Here is a 12,999-nt window from a genome sequence, read left to right as displayed (position 1 = left end):
TATAATATTCATGGGTAATACTGCTATGTTCCTTAATAATGGCACAATTTGGTGTAAATGTTATAGATGTGTGCCACTCTGTTTTCACTTTAAACAAGAACTTTAATCTTTCAAAATTAAAGGACACACTAACACAGATATAGGATTACCACCTAATCAAAGAAAAGGTAGTCAGAAATATATTATTATAACACAATTGACTACACTGATAACCAATGGTATATTTGTCAAAACAAGTAACCAAAGAATGTAACCTTGATTTGACTTTAATGTTATTGACATTAAACAAAATAGTGTCTTTAAACTATTCTAAGATAGAAAAGGAAGAAAATAAACTTAAAGCTATACTGGAAAATAGACAAACAGAAATGATAAATAATGACATGATGGTTTGAGTCGTGAAATTTGGATGATCGATTATGGCTCAAATTCTGCAGTTATTAAAATTCCCAATAAGTATTTTCAGACTTCAGAAATTCCTCTGAATTAGTAGCAGCAGTAGTAAACGGGACAAATCAAGGCACATGTATTTGTCAGCGATCTACAAGTCAATGATTCTGGAAATGTGAGCCTGTAGTGCAGCTGACAGCATTTCACACAAATCCTTCAATGTCCTTTCCTGCAGGTATTTCCTTAGTTCAGAACTTGCTTACAGAGTAGTGAAACTAAGTCAATAACAACATCACACACTAGAATGACAAATGCTCAAATGAGAACACAATTCTATGAACCATAAATGACAGACCGATTGCCACATCTATGTTTTGGTCTACAGTCTCTTAAATTCATGAAGTAATGCTAAAAGATATTTATACAAAGTGATTGGCAGTGTGTAGCACTCAGAATGAATCCCGCACTGCAATATAGTACATGATGGGTATCAACCAAACTGTTGTATGATGAAGAGAAGTTGGGCCATTTAAGTAAAGCCCTGTTCCCTTATGACTCTATAAGAAACACGCCCAGTTCAGAGTTTTCTGCAATTCTTCTGTGTAAAAAACGTTCAGCAATTTCTTCAATTTGCTTACTTTTAGGATGAAGGTTCTAGGACTCGTTCTCTGCCCTTCGAAAATTGTAAATATGTTTGTTGGCCAGTTCGGTAGGTTTAATTTCTCAAATGCAGTCTTACACTGTGAAATACATACTAAATCTCTCAAACTAAATTTTTACTTCCATATATCCACCTTTTTACTAGGACAGTACACAGTATTTAGAAGTTCACTGTCACTAAACTAAATTGTAAATTACTTTCAGAAGTTTTCTTTTTACATAAATTCAATTTTATCATAGACCAAGTCTCTTGCAGAGAGGTGTCTGATCTCAGATTTTGTCCTTTATATTAGCTAGTCTCAAGTATATTACTGACTTTTCATTTCATGAAACTAATTTTATCAGTGTCCTTTTACCTTAAACATTACACATTCTCTGTTTATCATGTATTGTCTCTCAGGTATAATGAACGTTTCTTTATGTTTGCATAATGTCTTTAGTTCTGGCACGAATTCAGCCAGACTACTTCTAAGCCAAATACAGCTATATATACAAAATATAGAAACTACACTAAACAAGATGAATGAAAATGGCACAAAATATAAGTAGGAAAAATAATCATAGTATAGTTCTCATTCTGACATGAGCCCCTCAGTAATGATGGAAAAGTCAAATCCAGGTATGGTATTGAATAGCTAAGTCAAGGTAGTCTCAATACCCTGAATCTAAATAGCTCGCTAAAATGATCGTGACAAACATTTCATATTAATGGTATGGACAATGTAAATGTGAGTTTACTGTAATCAATGTAGTTAGTGTGAGAGTGTATTTAGAATCAATAACCACAACATTGTTCCCATTATGCGTGAAAACCCTTAATACCATGGCATGTTTGTGCTAATTGCACACTGCCAAGTACGATTTTATCTTGTTTCGGAGTCTCAGAATACACAGTGTCATGTTGATATTTTATTAAGAGTAAGTCGTATGTACATGCATTAGGTGTGTTAACTGTACGACACAGCAACAATCAATCAGTTATGAATTCTGAGGTTCGTTAACCAGAAATTATTTCATCTTAAAAGATCATCAAATAAGCTTAGCCTGAACAACTTAAGCAAAATTTATGTAAAGTAGTACGAAAAAATCATCAAAATAGCTTAACCTAAGTGTTATTTTCGATAGTATTATCTAAGTTATGTCACTGAAATTGTACAGTCTAAGTAAAAGCGTCATTTTTTTTTTAAATCTCAGTAGTGTTAAACTTGTTCTTCTAAGGAAATCATCTCCTCCATTTCACAATATCTTGTATGGGAGGTATTGAAATGGAACCACTTTCCCATTTCTATCCTTCCCATTACTATGCGCAGATCTTAGTATCTACTTCCAGTTTTATGCAAATCATGTGCAGCTCTTAATTACACATTATTGTTGTTGTTGTGGTCTTCAGTCCTCAGACTGGTTTGATGCAGCTCTCTATGCGACTCTATGCTGTGCAAGCTGCTTCATCCTCCCATTATGTACTGCAGCCTACATCCTTCTAAATCTGCTTAGTGCAATCATCTTTTAGTCTCCCTTTACGATTTTTACCCTCCACGCTGTCCTCCAATACTAAATTGGTGATCCCTTGATGCCTCAGAACATGTCCTACCAACTGATCCCTTCTTCTAGTCAAGTTGTGCCACTAACTCCTCCCCAATTCTATTCAATACTTCCTCATTATTATGTGATCTACCCATCTAATCTTCAGCATTATTCTGTAGCACCAAATTTCGAAAGCTTCTATTCTCTTCTTTCCAAACTATTTATCATCCATGTTTCACTTCCATACATGGTTACACTCCATAGAAACACTTTCAGAAACGACTTCCTGGCACTTAAATCTACACTCGATGTTAACAAATTTTTCTTCTTCAGAAACACTTTCCTTTCCATTGCCAGTCTACATTTTATATCCTCTCCACTTCGACCATCATCAGTTATTTTGCTCCCCAAATAGCAAAACTCCTTTACTACTTTAAGTGTCTCATTTCCTAATCTAATTCCCTCAGCATCACCCGACTTGATTCAACTACATTCCATTATCCTCGTTTTGCTTTTGTTGATGTTCATTTTACATCCTCCTTTCAAGGCACTGTCCATTCCGTTCAACTACTGTTCCAAGTCCTTTGCTGTCTCTGACAGAATTACAATGTCATTGACAAACCTTTAAGTTTTTATTTCTTCGGCATGGATTTTAATACCCACTCCGAATTTTTCTTTTGTTTCCTTTACTGCTTCCTCAATATACAGATTGAATAACATCAGGTATAGGCTACAACCCTGTCTCGCTCCCTTCCCAACCACTGCTTCTCTTTCATGTCCCTGGTTTCTGTACAAATTGTAAATAGTCTTTTGCTCCCTGTATTTTACCCCTGCCGCCTTCAGAATTTGAAAGAGAGTATTCCAGTCAATATTGTCAAAAGCTTTCTCTAAGTCTACAAATGCTAGAAACGTAGATTTGCCTTTTCTTAATCTAGCTTCTAAGATAAGCCGTAGGGTCAGTATTGCTTCATATGCTCCAACATTTCTACGGAATCCAAACTGGTCTTCCCCGAGCTCGGGTTCTACCAGTTTTTCCGTTCGTCTGTATAGAATTTGCATTAGTATTTTGCATCCGTGACTGATAGTTTGGTAATTTTCACATCTGTCAACACCTACTTTCTTTGGGATTGGAATTATTATATTCTTCTTGAAGTCTGAGGGTACTTCGCCTGTCTCATACATTTTGCTCACCAGATAGTAGAGTTTTGTCAGGAATGGCTCTCCCAAGGCTGTCAGTAGTCCTATTGGAATGTTGCCTACTCCCGGGGCCTTGTTTCGACTTAGGTCTTTCAGTGCTCTATCAAACTCTTCATGCAGTATCATATCTCCCATTTAATCTTCATCTATGTCCTCTTCCATTTCCATAATACTGCCCTCAAGTACATCGCCCTTGTATAGACCCTCTATATACTCCTTCCACCTTTCTGCTTTCCCTTCATTGTTTAGAACTGGGTTTCCATCTGAGCTCTTGATATTCATGTAAGTGCTTCTCTTTTCTCCAAAGGTCTCTTTAATTTTCCTGTAGGCAGTATCTATCTTACCGCTAGTGAGATAAGCCTCTATATCCTTACATTTATCCTCTAGCCATCCCTGCTTAGCCATTTTGCACATCCTGTCAATCTTATTTTTGAGATGTTTGTATTCCTTTTTGCCTGCTTCATTTACTGCATTTTTATATTTTCTCCTTTCATCAATTAAATTCAGTATGTATTCTGTTACCCAAGGATTTCTACTAGCCCTCGTCTTTTTACCCACTTGATCCTCTGCTGCCGTCACTACCTCATCCCTCAAAGCTACCCATTCTTCTTCTACTGTATTTATTTCCCCCATTCTTGTCAATTGTTCCCTTATGCTCTCCCTGAAACTCTGTACAACCTCTGGTTTAGTCAGTTTATCCAGGTCCCATCTCCTTAAATTGCCACCTTTTTGCAGTTTCTTCAGTTTTGATCTACAGTTCATAACCAATAGATTGTGGTCAGAGTCCACATCTGCCCCTCGAAATGTCTTATAATTTAAAACCTGGTTCCTAAATCTCTGTCTTACCATTATATAATCTATCTGAAACCTGTCAGTATCTCCCGGTTTCTTTCATGTATACAACCTTCTTTTATGATTCTTGAACCAAGTGTTAGCTATGATTAAGTTATGCTCTGTGCAAAATTCTATCAGCCGACTTCCTCTTTCATTTCTTCCCCCCAATCCATATTCACCTACTACGTTTCCTTCTCTCCCTTTTCCTACTACCGTATTCCAGTCACCCATGACTATTAAATTTTTGTCTCCCTTCACTATCTAAATAATTTCTTTTATTTCATCATACATTTCTTCAATTTCTTCGTTGTCTGCAGAACTAGTTGGCATATAAACTTATACTACTGTAGTAGGTGTGGGCTTCGTGTCTATCTTGGCCACAATAAGGCGTTCACTATGCTGTTTGTAGTAGCTTACCCGCTTTCCTATTTTTTTATTCATTATTAAACCTACTCCTGCTGTGCCCCTATTTGATTTTGTATTTATAACACTGTATTCACCTGACCAGAAGTCTTGTTCCTCCTGCCACCTAACTTCGCTAATTCCCACTATATCTAACTTTGACCTATCCATTTCCCTTTTTAAATTTTCTAACCTACCCGCCCAATTAAGGGATCTGACATTCCACGCTCCAATCCGTAGAACGCCAGTTTTCTTTCTCCTGATAACGATGTCCTCTTGAGCCCCACCCGGAGATCCGAATGGGGGACTATTATACCTCATGAATATTTTACCAAAGAGGACGCCATCATCATTTAACCATACAGTTGCACCAACGGTACGGCTATCTGTATCGCTGGGGCACGCAAGCCTCCCCACCACCGCCAAGGTCTGTGGTTCATGGGTTCATTATTAATTTTAATTGTTATTCATATATCTTTTATATTCTGTGCAGATCTTAATTATCCATTTTCTTGTGTGACATAATTATGTATATTAATTTTAATTGTTAATTCATTAATCTTCCGTTTCCAAAGTTGTTTATGTTTTGTCAATTGTTTGTTCTTTGGGGGAATGTGTTTTGGAGGGAAGTTGAAACGGTAGTGGAGGGTGTTGATGGAACAATTGGGCATTGGAGATGTTTTGTATGTTTCGTGAATAAACGACGATGACTCAAAAATTCTGTAGATTGTTATGGCAACATACACATATAGGAAGACCAGCTGCAGTAAGACCATGGGTTCTCTTTCCTAGCGGAGCAACCTGCATCCAAAGGAATTTAGGTTAAGTATTCCTTATCCAGCAACAGAGAACTGACTCCATAAGTATAGTTCTTTTTTTAGTTTTTCCGGATATTTATCCGGTGTTGGGGGAGACAAAGATGCATGTGCTTAATCCTGTAAGTGTGGGCATTACTATTCGATGTAATCTTTAACGTGTGAAGAACTCGCTGATCACATCGATAGTAATTGGAATGCATCCCAATATGGCGGGAACATTTCATAGTCGATATACAAATGACAAACTAACACTTTTTGCGTTTTGTCGTACATATTGCTTCTAATCCTTGTCCCTTGCCAAATATAACACTCCTAGTTCAAGTGGCAATCATTACAATGGCCCATAAGTGAGTTATCAATTACCGAAATATATAAATCGCTGTATTTATCGATTGCAATGCCATAGAAGCTAATGTATTGTACACAACGAAGGGACCATAGATATTAGTACGTGACTTTTAACTCGATAGCTGCACCCAGTTCTTAGAGAACTCGTTTCATGTAATGGTCGAACATTACGACAGTCGATATGCAAATAATGAAGAAGCTTTTTCGTAACGTTTTACTACAAATCAACACTTTTTGCGTTTTGTCGTAAATATTGCAGCTAACCCTTGCCAAATATTACGCTCTATGTCAAGCGGAAAGCGCCTATAATTGACGATAAGTAAGTTAAGTGATTTATCAATTACTGGAATATGTAATAGAAAACGCTGTAATACTCGATTGTAGTGACTTAGAATTTTCTATTTTGTACAAAACGAAAGGGTCAGACCCCTTAGTATTGTGACATAAATTTCCACCTGATACCTCCACCCAGTCCTCAGAGAATTAGTGCTATGTAATGGTCAAACATTACGATAGTTAGTCTAAATACAAATGAAAAAGATGCATTCCCGTAACATTTTATTACAAATTAACACTTTTAGGATGTCGTCGTAAATATTGCTGCTACTCCTCGTCTCTCGCCAAATATTGCGCTCCTAAATCAAGTGGGAAGTGCCTAAAATGGCCGATAAGTGAGTTACCGATTACCGAAATATAAAATAGAAGTCGCAGTAATTGTCGATTGCAATGAGTTAGAAGCTTATATTTTGTACACAACGAAGGGACCACACACTTTAGTATGTAACATAAATTTTCACTCGATAGCTCCACCCAGTTCTCAGAGAATCCCTGCTATATAATGGTCGAACATTACGATACTCTAAATACAAATTACAAAGAAGCTTTTTGTAACATTTTACTACAGATTACCCCTTTTTGCATTTCGTCGTAAATATTGCTGCTAATTTTCGTCTCTTGCCAAATATTACGCTCCTAGAGGAAGTGGGAAGCTCCTACATGGCCGGTAACTGAGTCATCTTTTACCATCATCATCATCATCATCATTTAAGACTGATTGTGCCTTTCAGCGATCAGTCTGGAGCATAGCCCCCCTTATAACATTCCTCCATGATCCCCTATTCAGTGCTAACATTGGTGCCTCTTCTGATGTTAAACCTATTACTTCGAAATCATTCTTAACCGAGTCCAGGTACCTTCTCCTTGGTCTGCCCCGACTCCTCCTACCCTCTACTGCTGAACCCATGAGTCTCTTGGGTAACCTTGCTTCTCCCATGCGTGTAACATGACCCCACCATCTAAGCCTGTTCGCCCTGACTGCTACATCTACAGAGTTCATTCCCAGTTTTTCTTTGATTTCCTCATTGTGGACACCCTCCTGCCATTGTTCCCATCTACTATTACCTGCAATCATCCTAGCTACTTTCATATCCGTAACCTCAACCTTGTTGATAAGGTAACCTGAATCCACCCAGATTTCACTCCCATACAACAAAGTTGGTCGAAAGATTGAACGGTGCACAGATAACTTAGTCTTGGTACTGACTTCCTTCTTGCAGAAGAGAGTAGATCGTAGCTGAGCGCTCACTGCATTAGCTTTGCTACACCTCGCTTCCAGTTCTTTCACTATGTTGCCATCCTGTGAGAATATGCATCCTAAGTACTTGAAACCGTCCACCTGTTCTAACTTTGTTCCTCCTATTTGGCACTCAATCCGTTTATATTTCTTTCCCACTGACATTACTTTCGTTTTGGAGATGCTAATCTTCATACCATAGTCCTTAAATTTCTGATCTAGCTCTGAAATATTACTCTGCAAACTTTCAATCGAATCTGCCATCACAACCAAGTCATCCGCATATGCAAGACTGCTTATTTTGTGTTCACATATCTTAATCTCACCCAGCCAGTCTATTGTTTTCAACATATGATCCATAAATAATATGAACAACAGTGGAGACAGGTTGCAGCCTTGTCTTACCCCTGAAACTACTCTGAACCATGAACTCAGTTTACCGTCAACTCTAATTGCTGCCTGACTATCCATGTAAAGACCTTTAATTTCTTGCAAAAGTTTGCCTCCTATTCCATAATCTCGTAGAACAGACAATAACTTCCTCCTAGGAACCCGGTCATATGCCTTTTCTAGATCTATAAAGCATAGATACAGTTCTCTGTTCCACTCATAACACTTCTCCATTATTTGCCGTAAGCTAAAGATCTGGTCCTGACAACCTTTAAGAGGCCTAAACCCACACTGATTTTCATCCAATTGGTCCTCAACTAATACTCGCACTTTCCTTTCAACAATACCTGAGAAGATTTCACCCACAACGCTGATTAAAGAGATACCTCTGTAGTTGTTACAATCTTTTCTGTTTCCATGTTTAAAGATTGGTGTGATTACTGCTTTTGTCCAGTCTGATGGAACCTGTCCCGACTCCCAGGCCATTTCAATTATCCTGTGTAGCCATTTAAGACCTGACATTCCACTGTATTTGATGAGTTCCGACTTAATTTCATCCACCCCAGCTGCTTTATTGCACTGCAATCTATTGACCATTTTCTCCACTTCCTCAAACGTGATCCTATTTCCATCATCATTCCTATCCCATTCTACCTCGAAATCTGAAACATTACTGATCGTATTTTCACCTACATTGAGCAACTCTTCAAAATATTCCCTCCATCTGCCCAAGGCATCCACAGGATTCACCAGCATTTTTCCCGACCTGTCCAAAATACTTGTCATTTCCTTCTTACCTCCCTTTCGAAGACTGCTAATTACACTCCAGAATGGTTTTCCAGCAGCTTGACCCAATGTCTCCAACCTGTTTCCAAAGTCTTCCCAAGATTTATTCTTGGATGCTGCAATTATCTGTTTGGCTTTGTTTCTTTCTTCAACATAACTTTCTCTGTCTACCAGAGTTCTAGTATGTAGCCATTTTTTATATTCCTTCTTTTTCCTTTTACAGGCTGCCTTGACTGTGTCATTCCACCAAGCTGTTTGCTTCCTCCTACTTTTACACATTACTGTTCCAAGACATTCTTTAGCCACTTCTAGAACTGTGTCCCTGTACCTTGTCCATTCCTTTTCCAATGACTGTAATTGACTAGATTCAACTAACTGGTACCTTTCTGAGATCGCTGTTATGTACTTGTGCCTGATTTCCTTATCCTGAAGTTTCTCCACTCTTATCCTCCTACATATGGACCTGACCTCCTGCACTTTCGGCCTCGCAATCCCAATTTCACTGCAGATAAAATAATGATCAGTGTCATCAAAGAATCCCCTGAATACACGTGTGTCCCTCACAGCCTTCCTGAATTCCTGATCTGTTATTATATAGTCAATGACAGATCTGGTTCCCCTGCTTTCCCACATATACCGGTGAATGTTCTTATGTTTAAAAAAGGAGTTTGTGATTACTAAGCCCATACTGGCACAGAAATCCAAGAGCTGCTTCCCATTCCTGTTGACCTCCATATCCTCTCCAAATTTACCCATAACCTTTTCATACGCTTCTGTTCGATTTCCAATCCTGGCGTTAAAATCACCCATGAGCAGAACACTGTCCTTGTCCTTTCCTCTAACAACTACATCACTGAGTGCCTCATAAAAACTGTCCATCTTATCTTGATCAGTCCCTTCACAATGCGAATATACTGACACAATCCTAATTTTCTTGCTAGACACTGTCAAATCTATCCACATCAGTCGTTCGTTTACATACATTATTGCAACTACGCTGGTTTCCATTTCTTTCCTGATGTAAAGCCCTACACTTCATTGTGCTATTCCTGCTTTGACTCCTGACAAGAAGACCTTGTATTCTCCCACTTCCTCTTCTTTCTCACCCCTTACCCGAATGTCACTAACAGCTAAAACGTCCAGCCCCATCTTACTTGCAGCCTCTGCCAGCTCTACCTTCTTCCCAGAGTAGCCCCCATTGATATTAATAGCTCCCCATCTCATTACCATTTGTTTGCCAAGTCGTATCTTAGGAGTCGCTGGTTTGTCAGTTGGAGGTGGGACTCCATCACCTCCAAAGGTCCGAGGCATTTTGCTCTGATTGTTGCCAGCATCATATTTAAAGTACCAGGGAAGCAGGTTGCTAGCTTTACTTGCCCCGAGTCCCATTGGGTTTTACACCTAACGGCTGAGGGACTAACCGGTGAATTTGGTAGTCTTTGCCGTATGAGCACAAAGGTGACCACGACTCAGAATATGTCCGAGATGCCCAGCCTTATTCCAAAGTAACTGGTATCCCGACTGTCGGGACCACTTACTTGGCCACTCATGCGTTGCCCATGGTTCATGAACTAGGACATGACTACAGGAACCCACACCATGAACCACTTTTACCAAAATATGTAATAAAAATCGTTGTAAATGTCGATTGCAATTACTTTGAAGCTTATATTTTGTACACAACGAAGGGACCAGACGCCTTAGTAACTGACATAAACGTGTTTTCTGCTCGTAAAATCCAAACGAAGCAAGTTTTCTTCAAATGGTCAAAACTTACACTAGCCCGAGGTTCGACACACAGGTGGACCAAATTTGAACGATCAGAATCGCTCCAGTCCTTCAGTTATTTAAGGGTGATTGTTTTTGCAGTAAAAACCGAATGATACACTTGCAAATAGTGTCATTAGCTGAGCATTAATTTCAGTCATATTAAAATCCTTTGCAAAAAGTATTTATCGATTCGCTCAATTTTCATGAGTGCCAACTCTGTCTCGTAGTTTAAACCATGCTTAATATAATGTAACATAACTCCCGTAAGAGAGATGTTCGACTGGCTTTACAAATGTCCGCTGGTCCGGGCTATAAAACTTTTTGTTCCTAGCTCAAGTAAGAACTGAGCAGCAAGACTCCGCAAATCGTGATTTTGCGCGCAGCCTTTCCATACTTCTGCAGTGTAACAATTGCAGATCGATCTTTTTCCAATCCATTGCAGTTTTTAGTTTACGACTGAATGCTTCAGACACTGCTGAGAAGCTCACTTAACCAGTATCCCTGCGAATGTATTCAGACCTGTTCTGTACTCGGGAAAGTGGTGTGTAATTCTAGGAATGTACCGACTGTGCTGCAAATATTACAAGTTAGCTATCCTTTTATCTGTCCATGATGGCTTCTAGTTGATGACAATACGTAACTCAGAGCAGACAGCCGACATATCGGCATCCCAAACAGTGTGTTGTTATCGTTTTAACAAAAATCAAATGGCTCTGAGCACTATGCGACATAATTTCTGAGGTCATCAGTCCCCTAGAGCTTAGAACTACTTAAACCTAACTAACCTAAGGACATCACACTCATCCATGCCCGAGGCAGGATTCGAACCTGCTACCGTAGCGGTCGCGCGGTTCCTGACTGCAGCGCCTAGAACCGCGGCTGGGTCACTCGTGACCCACTTGATAATTCTTTTGTTTGTCACTCTTTTGTATTATTGCCTAGAGTGTTACATTTTTGTGACTTTTTATGAAATAAGGTAATTAGTGATTATACTTCATTTCACATTTTATGGCAAAAACATAAAAGAGAAATATGAAGATTCACCTAGAACTGCGAAAGGGTCAGTTCTGACCCGCCCGGCGCAGTCGCTATAACAATCGCATTTTTCATGTAGCTTCATGCCTATTGTTTGTGTGTTTGGTCACCAATCGCAAAACTCGTTTTTACTTCAGTTCCGGCTGACGTTCCAGTTTTCAGCGGGTGACGAGAGGGAGAGAGGTTCAAACAAGTCTGACCTTGTATGCAGATATTGCGCACCCAGAGTTTTGTACCACGAAAACGGGTTTAGTAATGCATTCTGTCTGTGTAGATAGTGCTTGTACGTTGCGAATATATTAGGGCCAAATTTCTACGCACAGAAGAGGACATTATAAATGCTCTAAATGAGATTTTAGATAATGAATCTGAGGGCGAACTGCTGGAGTCTTTATCTGAGGAAGAATTTCCATCGCCAGTAGTTCAGGATTCTTCATCAGAAGACGATGTTACTCCTGAGAAGGTTCTACTGAATGCTCATGAGAAAGGTATGCTTGTTTATGTGTTTGTTTTATAATAATTTTTGTTTATGTATATGATGCGTAGACACTAATTTCAATTGCAACACTTATGTTTATACTTTGTTTCGTGTTGAATTTTTACAAGTTATGTATTACATTTATGAAGGTGTTTTTTTGTTCTAATATTACACAATATATTCAATATTAAATCGCGTTCTAATACGTATAACTACTATTACAGGAACAGCTGCCCCAAAGACAAAGTCAACTCGAGGAAGTGGACGTCCTCAAGGTCGGCGTGGACAACAAAATGCCCAGGTTTCTGGACTACTTCAGTTTCCTTCAGATAGCGATATTGTAGCACCCGATGGAACAACCTGGAAGGTTGGAGTAATAGGTGACTGTTCAACTGGAAGATATGGACAACAGAATGTTTTCAAAGATAGGACAGGACCATTTCCGCATGCAAAACGAAACGTGAATGAGACCTGTTACAGTGCATGGCATCTAATGATAACGGACAACATTTTTAAACATATTGTAAAATGTACAGAAACTGAAGCACGCCGTGTACTGAGCTCAGATGAGTGGACTATAAAAATTGAAGAACTGGAAGCTTTTATAGCTATATTGTATGTCCGTGGTGCTATTGGAGCTAAGAGCTTAGAGCTAGACACATTGTGGTCAGTGAAGTGGGGAAATAATTTTGTGAAATCAACAATGGCTCGTGGCAGATTCAGAGAGATAATGCGTTATCTCAGATTTGACATTAGATCCAAAAGATCAGAACGACTAAGAGAAGACAAGTTCA

Source organism: Schistocerca americana, chromosome 2 (genome assembly GCF_021461395.2).
Source record: "Schistocerca americana isolate TAMUIC-IGC-003095 chromosome 2, iqSchAmer2.1, whole genome shotgun sequence".
In the NCBI taxonomy this organism is placed as follows: Eukaryota; Metazoa; Arthropoda; class Insecta; order Orthoptera; family Acrididae; genus Schistocerca; species Schistocerca americana.
The sequence above is the reverse complement of the archived record's forward strand: the minus strand, read 5'-3'. Positions refer to the sequence as shown.